The sequence below is a fragment of the Ptychodera flava genome, chromosome 21, assembly GCF_041260155.1.
Source record: "Ptychodera flava strain L36383 chromosome 21, AS_Pfla_20210202, whole genome shotgun sequence".
Taxonomy (NCBI): domain Eukaryota; kingdom Metazoa; phylum Hemichordata; class Enteropneusta; family Ptychoderidae; genus Ptychodera; species Ptychodera flava.
This window is the reverse complement of record NC_091948.1, coordinates 24,446,969-24,459,374: the sequence shown is the minus strand read 5'-3', so window position 1 is coordinate 24,459,374 and position 12,406 is coordinate 24,446,969. Positions and strand designations below refer to the sequence as shown.

The 12,406-nt window shown below is 40.0% G+C and overlaps 1 protein-coding gene across 2 annotated transcripts in view; it reads left to right on the top strand.

Moving 5' to 3' along the window:
* LOC139121803 (uncharacterized) overlaps positions 1–8,133 on the top strand; it is a 53,074-nt gene extending 44,941 nt beyond the window's left edge. The window contains exons 7-9 of one of the 2 annotated variants that reach the window (XR_011549354.1): positions 6,233–6,601; positions 7,400–7,460; positions 7,959–8,133. The gene's annotated coding sequence lies outside the window, so the exon portion shown is untranslated. Of the gene's footprint in view, positions 1–6,232; positions 6,602–7,399; positions 7,461–7,958 lie in introns of those variants that run through there. The other variant, XR_011549355.1, reaches the window with a different exon arrangement.
* The last annotated feature ends 4,273 nt before the right edge of the window (positions 8,134–12,406 follow it).

Below are 12,406 nucleotides of genomic sequence, written 5' to 3'. Positions count from 1 at the left end.
AGGTTCAGTAACTTATATAAACCCGTTTGATGGGCAACGATCACATCAGAATGATCAACACCCGTTGCACTGATTGGGAGGTTGATCGTATGGTAGTAATAACTGGGGTCTCTGTGGTCCGGTTTAGATCCAGACCGCAACGAAATACGGTCTTTTTGGCCGAAATTCTTCTCTATTGGGGCATGGATGTAAAAAATAGAGGCAATATCCTTTCCCTATCTGCTTTTACCTCCTAACCTACCGCAGAAAAGTTGCGATTAACTTCTTCTAACGTCCAAAACCGCTCGCATTCTGAAACATAACGTACTCGACAAGTTATTTAAATTTACCCATGGAGATCGCCATTGTGAATCTCGCCGAAGAGACCCAAGTTATCTCCACAGACCGTTGCAGGGCTGTGGTGGAGGCCGTAAAACGCCAGGAACACAAACCTGAACGCAGGGCTACTTTTACACTAATAAACCTCACAAAGTGCATGTTTACTGAGTGTTCCCACTGTAATAAGTTGTGCAAAAAAACATTCTGAACAGCTACTCTAACAACTGAAATGGTCACACCTATTTAGACCTAGAACTATTATAAGAGCGTCCAGATTTGATTAGCCATTTTACCGACAGGCTGTGAGTGAGCAGCCATTTTAAACCTAGTTTCCTTCCCAACTGACAAACTCATAAACAATTTGTAGTTGGTAATTGTAGCTGCCTTCTAGCTGCATCGTAAACTGTGATTTGTGAATGCTTTAGTGGGGTGAAGGCGATGTGAGACACCTGAGTGTGGTGAACGCCATAGCGGGCGGGGTGAGCGCTACACAAAGGAGTTTATCCCGGAATCCCGAGGACACCGCGACATTGCACTTTTTATATGATATCCAATATTTACGGCTACTAGATTATACAACATCGAAGTTAGATTGGCTCGGCTAGATCTATAAGGTGGTGAAATATCCGATATATATCGGATATTTACCCGTAATTTGACAGAATTCAGTATCGCCTAGTATCTAGGTTAGAGTCAGTCCCTGGAATCATGAATGTAAAATATAGCATGCTGGAATTAAGTCAGGTTTACCAGAACAGTAAGGCGGTGAAATTTCCGATATAGGCCTATATCGGATATTTACCCGCGATTTGACAAAATCTAGTATCGTTTAGTATCGAAGTTACAGTCAGTCCATGAAGTCGGTTTTATGAAAACATGTACATGTAAGGTGGTGAAATGTCCGATATATATCGAATCCCCGACTGAAACTAACTCACTACTGCACAGACTCAGATAACGCATTCCATTGCTAGGAAACCTGGCCTGCGCTGCCTAATTCCAAATAGGTTCGTATGGATATAGGAGAGACACCAAAGAAACTACGATTTTAAAAATTATTTTAATTTTTAACATTTCACCGACTTCAATCAACTCTAGGCGCATCGTACCGTGCATTTGTAATGCATTTGCATTGTTTGGATGTCTCGAAACTACCGAAAGCGTACAATGACCGGACTATAAAACGGGGGGATCTTGAAACTTTTTGGCGCATGCTCATTTAAGCTTTTGTCAAATTCCAACGCTATCAACTCACTATGTTGGTTGCATGCCAAAGAAGTCTGCCGTCAGTCATCGGCCGACGTACGACAAAGCGACAAATTATTTTGTTCAAAGAGTAGACAATTAAATGACAAAATATGTCGATAATATGGCTGATATAAGGATTATTTTTGATTCATTAGTAACAGTGATGGAACCGGCATAATTTACGATGGTGGACATGGTTTTCTCTTGCCTGCGCGATTGCGCAAATCGCGCATTTCCGAGCCATTGTCTGCCCTGGTAAAGTTACTGACAGCGCGGAAGTCGCGCAGAAAAACAAAGCAGGCAAAGACGCCGAAGGAAGTGGATGTTTACTGAGTGTTTCCACTATAATAAGTTGTGCAAACAAACATAAGATGCCAGGTCGCACCTATTTAGACCTAGAACTATGGCAAGAGCGTCCAACTTTTCCGATATTGGATATAAACCCGCGATTCGACAGAATCTAGTATTGTTCAGTATCGAAGTTAGAGTCAGTCCTTGGAAGTCGGGTTTGACCAGAAATGGAAGGTCATGATATATATCGGATATTTAACCGGGATTTGACAGAATATAGTATCGTCTAGTATCGATATTTGACTGAGTCCCCAAATCACCAATAAATATCTAGTAAATATCGGCGACTTCACAGACCGTGCGTGCCGAGGCACAGGGCACGTCATTCTAGTATTGTGTACTATCGATATCAAAGTCCCCAAATCCCTGATAAATATCGGGTAAATTTCGGCGATCTCTTAGACCGGGCATGCAACTGCACAAAGCAATTACAGTGAAATTCGATCAAGCTGCAGAACTTCATTTAACAAGGTGCTGTTTCAATAGATATGTATCAGCGATTTTTACGACATTAACGGCTGGACTTGATGTGGTCTTGTTTACATTTTTAATCAGCTACATGCTCTCAGTTACACAACACACCAGGGCCACTCCATCCATGTCAGATAGAGAAACATAAACAAATCACCACACCTTGCAATGTCATGTATCTGTCTTTTTATCATGATGAACAAGTGAGCGTGCATTCAGACACCTGCTACATATAAAAATACCCGAATAGCTTCATTTATGGTCCTTGACACTCACATATCAGCTGTGCGTAGACCCCAGTAATTGTGCCCTAGCAGGACCTTGTCTCTATTCAGTCGATCACACCGGTCGGCCACCCCTTAAAGCAAGTGGCACACTCCTCTAAGTACTTCCGTCGCAGTATACTCGACAACGTCACCTGGCGTACAAAAGCTGGTCGCAAAAGTTGCCTTACACAAGGGGCCGAGATTAGGGTTCGTGTGACTGCTAGCTGAATTTGACAGCGGGTATTGCAGTCTGTCGTGCCGTCTTTGACTTTCAAGTGTACAATATAACATACATCACTGATCGATCTTCTGACTGACGAGGTTTTAAACTGCAGCCTTATGAACATGTGGGCGACTTAACCGATCCAAATGCCTTTCTCAAACTTGAAAGTGCTCGCACTATGAAAGATATGAGTAAAATTTCAGTTGAATGTGTGTATTGCTTCTGGAGAAGAAGATTTTTAAAGATTAAATTGTGATTTAAACAAAATCCAATATGGCGGCCAAATTACGTGACTGATCAAAATGCCTTTCGCAAACTTAAAGGACTACCACTAGGGAAAATAAGTGTAAAATTTTAGTTCAATCGGTGTATTTGTTCTGGAGGAGAAGATTTTTAAAGATTAAATTACGATTTTTCACAAAATCCAATATGGCGGCGAAACTACGAGACCGATCCAAATGCCTTTCGCACACTTGAAAGAGATCACACTTTCGATGATAGATGTAGAAGCTTTTTGCAAACTTGAAAGAGATCACTGTAAGGGTGACATGAGTAAAATTTCATATTAATCAGTGTTTTGGTTCTGGAGAAGAAGATTTTTAAAGATTAAATTACGATTTTTTTGCAAAATTCAATATGGCGGCCAAACCACATGACCGATCCAAACGCCTTTCGCAAACTTGAAAGAGATCACACTTAAAATGATAGATGTAAAATTTTAGTTCAATCGGAGTGTTAGTTCTGGAGAAGAAGATTTTTAAAGATTAAATTGTGATTTCACAAAATCCAATATGGCGGCCAAACCAAGTGACGATCGAAATGCCTTAAGCAAACTTGAAAGAAATCACTGAAGCATGACATGAGTAAAATTCCAGCTTAACCAGTGTTTTGGTTCTGGAGAAGAAGATTTTTAAAGATTAAATTACGATTTTTTGCACAATCCAATATGGCGGCCAAACCACGTGACCAATCGAAACGCTTTTCGCAAACTTGAAATAGATCACACTGTAGATGACATTTATTAAATTTTAGTTCAAATGGTGAATTTGTTCTGGAGAAGAAGATTTTTAAAGATTAAATTGTGATTTCAAAAAATCCAATATGGCGGCCAAACCATGTGACCGATCAAAATGTCTTTTGCAAACTTAAAAGAGATCACTGTAAGGATGACATGAGTAAAATTTGAGCTTAATCGATGTTTCGGTTCTGGAGAAGAAGATTTTTAAAGATAAATTGACTATTTTAGAAAATCCAATATGGTGGCCAAGGTCACGTGACCGCATGCAATTTTATTTGCAAATTCTAAAGACCATAGGTTCATGCTTACTATACAAAAAATTTCAAATCGACTAGACCCCTAGGTCTTCTGGAGAAGCCATTTTTAGGTTTTTGGAAAATCCAATATGGCCGCCAGGTCACGTGACCAATCAAAATTTCAAGGGTCAGGTGCACGAGTACTAATTGATACCTACTAGCCCTGCAAATTTGAGAAGTTTTCGTTCAGCCGTTTAAGAGATCTAGGTCGACAAAGAATCGGCAGAAGAAGAAGAAAAAGAGGAAGAAGAGGAAGTAGTAGAACTTGAGCAATAACAATAGGGTCCCCAGCCGGTCGGCTGGGCCCCTAAAGAAGAGGAAGTAGTAGAACTTGAGCAATAACAATAGGGTCCCAGCCGGTCGGCTTGGGCCCCTAACTAGATAGAGAATCAAATTAGGGGTGGACCATTTGATATCCTGGGGGGGGGGCTTGGAAGATTGGTGGAGAGCCATATTTTTTTTTCCCACGTGCTTCACCATGAATTATTTTTTTTCTACAGGGCATATGCTGGCAACTTTTTTTTTTCACTTTCCTTCTTCGAGATATATTTTTTTTTTACCAAATTTCGGTGCAATGTTTGTTTGCTTGGTTTTTTCACACCCAGTTACAAGATGCTGTTCTATCGCACACAGACTATATTCAAGAAACTAAATAAAGATATGTAAATACATGTACATTTTTGATTCACTTTACAAAAACATATTTGTAAAATCATGTACATTTATGGCATTTACTTGTTATTGTTGTCCTTACATTGAAAGTAGCAGGGTAATTTAAGAAAGTAGCCGGGTGGACTGCGAGGGAGCGAAGCGACTGAGTGGCGAGTGAGGGAGACGAGGGGGGGGAGAGGCGGCGAGAGGGGGGTGTCCCCCTCTCGCAAGGCGAAAAATGAAATTTTGGAGTGGAAATGGTTTTCTCTGGTGGCATCTGAGGTGACATTTACTGACTGAAACAGTACTTTTGTTGTGTGTCTTAGACGTGGCTCACATACAACAAAACAAACAAACATGATTTTGTTTTGTTTGTATTATTTATGACACACTTATGGTTTTATTTGCAGTGAAGATGTAACATTTAATCTTAAATCACCTGCTGTCTGCTCATTTCATTGCCCATTTCCCATTCTTCATTACCACATAGTAGTTTCCCCCAAACCATCAAACTCATTCAATTCTAATCAAAACACATTCGCTTTTGTTAAGAAAAACATTGGTAAGATAATTCACTCTAACAGTGTTCGCATTTACGAATAAAACATGCGTACATAGAAAACTCATAACAATGAAAAAATGTGTAGAGAGTCGATCCAATGCGTAATAATATTACGCATTGGATTGAGTCTCTACGCATTTTTCATTGTTATGAGTTTTCTATGCGTAAACGATAATAGTAAAATGTTTGCAGGCTGTCTCTCTTCTTGTGGTATTTTGACAAAATCCTTACATTCAAATTTACACATTTCTGGAAAACACTGGTGAGCAATTTCAATTTCAGCATACTTCCTCTAATCAGAAGGTCATGTATACTGTACAATTGTTCATATTCAGTTATTGTTCCTCAAGCTTGAAACGGTTTATGCTTTATAAAACTCTAGAGCTACTGCTTGATTTTTATTGATGCTGCAGTGTGCATCGAACAATTGCCAAGATTTTTTTTTCCGAGTCGCAATGGTCCATATTTTTTTTCCATCAGCCACCTAAAGCCAGAATTTTTTTTCGAGCAACTCCACCTGGCATCTTTTTTTTCCCCCAAATCTTCCAAGCCCCCCCCCCAGGATATCAAATGGTCCACCCCTTATACTTTTTATTTCATTATGCAACTCGCCTCTTCTACCACATCGTCGTGTGGTAAGAGATCAAAATTTGTGATTTACATATGGACAGTCATGCTTGAAATTTCTACGACTGGATAATCGATCAAGCAATGTTACTTGAGTAGCCTTTATGGCATCTTAAGTAGCTTTCCCTGTCTAAGTGACAAACTGCATGTAATGAGTCCTTTCCATTTCCCACTTGTTTGTTTTCTTCCAACTGTATACAGAAGCTGAGTATGCCTACCATCTACAGAAAACCATCGTTCCTGTGAAACCCGTGGAGGGTATAAACCTGATGGATGGCTTGGAATGCTACTTGGCGTCAAGCTGTACTTTAAATTTGATCACAATGATCAATTCGAGACGTCTTTTCAAGCCCTGGTCAAGGAGCTCGGAGAGCGTGGGAGAGGGCGCAAAACATCATTACGTGGGTCGGGCAGGAAGAGAGCACATAGCGCAAAGGGGAGGAAGAAGGAAGCTGTCGCCACAGCAACAAGTGTGACTTGGGTGTCTTCCGCGCCGAGCCAATCGATTGGCGCCCTCACGTGGTCACAGGAAGACGTTAATAAATGGCTGAAAGATAACGAGCTTGATACGTGAGTTTTCAACTGATATTTTAATATTCCAGAAGAAAGGCACGTTCGGTTCTGACGTGCATGTTGTATCCCCATTGTCTCCAATACACAACCATTTGAAAGTATCTTGGCTGGAGAATCACCCATCGTCGCCCAGTTTATACTTAAGGTAGTATGCACCTCGAAAGTGAAAGACTTAAACTTTTGCTCTAACTTTCCTCAAGGAATCTTTCAGTCATTCTCTTTCAAAATCAAGAATAAAAATAGGGGTCACCGTGCAAATTTTGGTACTAGAGAAACAAATTACCCAAGATTTACCGAGATTAGAAATTCAAAATGGCCGCCACCCCTGTGTTAACTCTATGGAGAAAAATAAAAATTTTCAAATTTCGAAAAACTAAGACGGTGAAAAGTTTTCTTTCACCAAGAGCTTTAAAATGAACCCCCACATGTGGTATATCAGAACAGAATTGTAAAAGTTTGAGAGTCCGAATGTCTGTCCCCGAGGTGCGTTCTACCTTTGTAATACTTCCACAGATCGCCCAGTAATGTGTAGTCGGGATTATTTTACACGTCATTCATATTGTCTGGCATAGCTCGTGATGAGATCTAGATAGTACCATCATGCGCATGCTCGCTTGTAATACGGAAAGATGCAGTCTTCCCGTATAACGAATTTGAGTGATCTATCAAATCATATGTACTTTTCATGAATACAAAACCGAGGAAAAAGCCACGCCCGTGCTTAAAGTTTTCGATTTTGTCGCAAAGACTGTGAGATTCAAACTCCACTGTACCCGGTGTTTTTGCGTATTTCAGCTCTAAACTGAAGAACCTCAGTGGAGAACAACTGGTGTATCTGAAGGACCTGCGAAGAGAGGTGAGTTTGTATCCTTATTTTTCACCGTTACTGTGAATTCGAAATTTTGCCACCGCTGGATCACTACTATCCGAAACTCGTGTAAAGCTATCCTCCAAAGTGTGCTTTGAACTCACAAGGTCACGACAGAGTATGGAACCTTTTTATTTAAAATAAACTACCCAATGTGCCTAATTTATTTAATTTTTTAGTATGCCTCAATGTCATCTTTCCCACCCAAAACAATGGCGATTTTACTGTTGTTCACCATATTGAGGCGTAAGGGTGACCCTAGTAAATGAACTTACAGGACAGTCGGAACAAAAAGATTAAAAATTTTATTATTATGCAATGATTATTTAGAAACCGCAGTATAATATGATATAGCTGGTAGCTTCTTAATGGTACGGCATTACATGCAGCCAATAAAGTTTAACACATTTTTGACCATCTCCTTATATAGCAATTAGTTTAAAGAGTATGAAATCCAACTCCTTGCGGTCTGGTCGTTTTTTACAGGCTCCAGAGTTCTTCTACCACTACTTGGAAACCTACTTCAAGATAGTGGACCTGAAGCAGCTGATGAAATTTACAAAGTCGTTGGACAAACTATCATAGGAGAAAGTCACAGATTTCGTACATTATCATGAACCTACGCAAGCCATATAACCAAGAGCGTGCGGTCACCGTATCAAACATGAAAGCACCCTTCTGTTTTAGGACCAAGCCTGCAGGTTTTATTCAGAGGCTGAAATACTAAAGCATCTATGTAGCAAGTGTACGCCCACACATCAGTGTAGACTCCAATATTCGTACGACTGGTATCCTAGGAATATTGTAAACGAACTTATGATTAGTAAAAGTAGACTTACGTTTGTGATATACTTCGGAATCTCTCTCTCTCTCTCTCTCTCTCTCTCTCTCTCTCTCTCTCTCTCTCTCTCTCTCTCTCTCTCTCTCTCTCTCTCTCTCTCTCTCTCTCTCGTGCTCTCACTGCACGCAGATCCATACGTTTTATTGCCACCACTCACTAGTTATCTTTCAATCAATGTCGTGATCTAGTGTTGGTCAAATAGTGTCAAAGTTGCAAATTCTGCTGTTTTAGATATACGACTTTCACTAAAATAAGATTAAAAGTGAAGAACTACGCACTGCAGGGAAGATATTAATACCCGAAATTTACTTTAAAGGGGAAATTTACCCTGAAAATTAATTTTGCATATTAAACTGATATGGTCATTGAAAGGCTTTCGAGTCGATTTTATTCACTTTCACTCACTGGCTAACAGACAGCGGTGTACTAAAATACCGGAAGTGACGTCGTAAACTTGGTCATTGAAGCAGTCGACGTGTGTAACTGTAAGATTTTCCACTTACAGTGTACAGAATGGCTACAGAATAAAGGAGCCAAGCACTCGGTGTCGATGTTTAAGTCGAGCAGAAATAAAGTTTTCTGCGAATACCACTTTGAGAAGGACTGCTTTTACCGAAAGTTGCAAGTCCAACTACTGAACTACTAGCCTAAAGAAAACTCCTCGGGGCATATCCAGCCCCAAGTGCTTTGCTTGTACATATGGGACTGTGCGTACGCTCAGGCACTAGAAACGGAACGCTGTAGACAGGACCGCTGGTTCTAGACTTATCATGGCTACATCGAGGTGTTCTGTAACACATTAAAATGCTCGCACTTTTAGAATTAATGTCGATCTCTTTAGAGCATTGGCATTACTTCGGTGTTGGCATGATTTCACAGCGATTGGGTTGACAATGACAGGCATGATTGATCGCCGAGAGTAATTTGAACTTCGTCATCGGAGCTAGAATAGTCACTTTCCGAACTCGAGTCGCTGTAACTTTCTGACGATGTCAGTCTTGGATCATCGATTGCTCGTTCAGGTTTGAAGTTATTACCGATTATCTTCGTCATTATGCTTTTTAGTCGAGCGCTGAGGTTTGCGTACCGCGTACGCGTACTCTACTTGGCGTAGAAGAGCTTGGTCATAAGTGACCTCGCTTTGAACCCGCTGAGACTAGTAAGTTTGATACGTCACTTCGGTTTCCGTGCGTTCAGCTTTTGGCCACTGCGCTAATACGCGCAAGTGAAAGTGAATGAAACCAACGTTTTTTTGTTTATTTTTTACTAAATAACGACCTGATTACCTAAGAAAGTCTGGGTAAATTTCCCCTTTTAGAATAGCGACGATACCTTAAAATGAAAGAAAATGTGTATACACGTACAGCGTACTTTACGAATATGATCTCATGGAATTACACCTGACATATTAAATTTTGCCGAAATTTAGTTACTCTTAGTGCAATGTAGAAAATTAATTTTAAAAAGATAGAGCTTTCTTTTCAACTTCATAAGCAAATGATGCTAGTGCCTAACATGTCGACAGGAAGACCTTTCTGGCGTCTAACACATATAGCGCCACTCACGTTCACTCAAAGAGTGAAATACAAGATGAGGAATGTGGAAGCAAGCGATGTGTCACCTCGCTCGGCAACACATGATGCAAGGAATGACTCATTATTGAAAAGAGAAATTTCAAAATGCCAAGTACGCATATTCAAGGTACAGTTTTTGTCCGCAAGTGTTGTCTGCAGCCGAGCCTAGTGTAAGTTTTCTTGTGTGTTACATGGCAAGTTCAAACACTGTGTGACCATACTCAGGCATTTAAGTCACCTGCCGATATGAATCGGCCATGAAAACCGATTAGGCGTGCTGCTAGCTTTCAAAACATCATTTGAGTGGGCTTCTCTTGTCAACATCCCTGAGAGGAAATGTACATATGTGTAATTATCAAAACACTCTCAGGGGCTTTGTGCGCCGAGCGAGGTCTATGAATAGAAATGCCAGGCCAGCAGAATCTCTAACATAGTAAAAATTACATCTCACAGCCCATACGGAGTTGATGAATAAGACCACTTCAGTACATTTTAATTAGAATATACTGTTTCTAAAATGTAGCCATTGAGTATGTGTACAAGCATTACCATCATGTCCAATGAAAAGAAGACTTTTGCACTTTAACACTTGTATATTTTGTACATACTTAGTAACGGTTTATGTGAAGATCCATCCCACTAGAAGGTACCGTGCAACTTGTTGACGTTCTGTAAAGGGCGCCATCATGCGGCATTACCTGACCCTTGCCGCTGTACTCATTTATTGAGTGAAGAAAGTACTTTATAATTTGTGATACTGGACATTTATGTATATATCAGCATATTTGTAATAAAGGTAGTTTTATTTTATCGTAATCAGAGTTTATATGAATAAGTCAATCTTATTTGTAAGACGACATGATGACCTTTTCTTCGTTAGGTGATTTGATAATTTAAGTGTTCAGTTTCGAACTTTAGACTTGAGGACGTAAGAAGTAGCGCTTCTACTCCACACATTTTCCTGGCAATTTGGACCAAAATGCTAATGCATGGACCATTGGATCTTTTAACGGGTGGTCAGAATGCTGACACACCATTTTTCCGGATTCTGCACAGCGTGCACATTGTCTCACATTTCCATCAGCCGACCTTCATATCAGTATTTTAACAAAAAGCAACGAGGCTAAAATATCTTACGGACTTTTTTTTACATTTTTGATAATTCCCGCCCAGAAGATAACAGTCGATACCTAATGGTGCTCCGTACGTGTTTCTAACAATTGCTGGGAATCTAGACTTGTTACAAGTAAAAAGTAATTTAGTGAATGTGCTGTATTAGAGTAATCACCACTATTTTTTATTTGTTTGCTTGTTTTTTGGGGTTTTTTTCGTTTTGTTTTGTTGTTTTGTTTGTTTTTTTTTTGTCTGACCGCGTTGTGGTGGAGATACCGCGAGAGCCCGGGGAAAACTTCCTGCCAATTGCGTTCACTCCACGCAAGCGCAAATCCACTCCCCCAGTGTGTTCACTCCACATTGTGAAGGTTGCGTAGGCTCGTATCTCAGTAAAAACATTTCAAATACAAAGTAAATAAATGTAAAAACCTTGCCGAAAAGACTGTATAAGTTACACAATAGCCGACTTGAGCCCAGTCTGCTAGGAAATGTATGCGACCTCCATATATACTCCTCACGTTTTCTGAAGGGGTAGAAAATGTACCGATATACTCGGCATCAGGGTTTCCAAGTACGTGACTGCTCTTCGTATACGCCTTATCAGTTGCCACTTGACTGCTGTAAAATGCAGTTGTAACATCAATACATCGTATTGTGGCAGTTTTCTCAACGTTGTTGGACGAGATCCCGCCATAGATGAACAGACCTCAGAGATGAACACTCGGTCACATTCAACAGGTGGTTGTACATGCGGGTTAACAGGACTAAGTCACTCTTTTTTAAGTTTTTTTAGCTCCGCGACGCGGAGCTTATCAAATAGGTTGATTTTCCGTCGTCGTCCGTCGTCCGTCGTCGTCGTCCGTCGTCGTCGTCGTCCGTCGTCCGTCGTCGTCCGTCAACAATTGCCTTCTCCTCTGAAACCGCAAGTCCAATTGCTTTTAAATTTTTTTATGCAGTTCACTTAAGGTGACCTCACTTCAGTTTTTCAAATCGTGGTGAAATTTGCATATTTGTATTTTTGGGGCATTTTTTGGTGTTTTTGGTAAAAAAATCTTCTTCTCTGAAACCGCTTGTCCGATTGCTTTGAAATTTGATATGCAGTTTGCTTAGGGTGACTTCAGTCAGATTTGTACAAATCGTGGCGAAATTTGCATATTTGTATTTTTAAGGCAATTTTTGTCATTTCTGGTAAAAAAATCTTTAAAAATCTTCTCCTTCAAAAATGCCAGTCAGATAGCTTTGATATTTGGTACATAGGTCCCTAGGGATGATATATTTCAGATTTGTTCAAATTGTGCAGAAATATGCAAATTTGCATTTTTAAGGCAATTTTTGCCATTTTTGGTCAAAAAATTTATTTCTCAAAAAGTACTGGTCTGATAGTTTTGAAATTTGGTATACAGGTT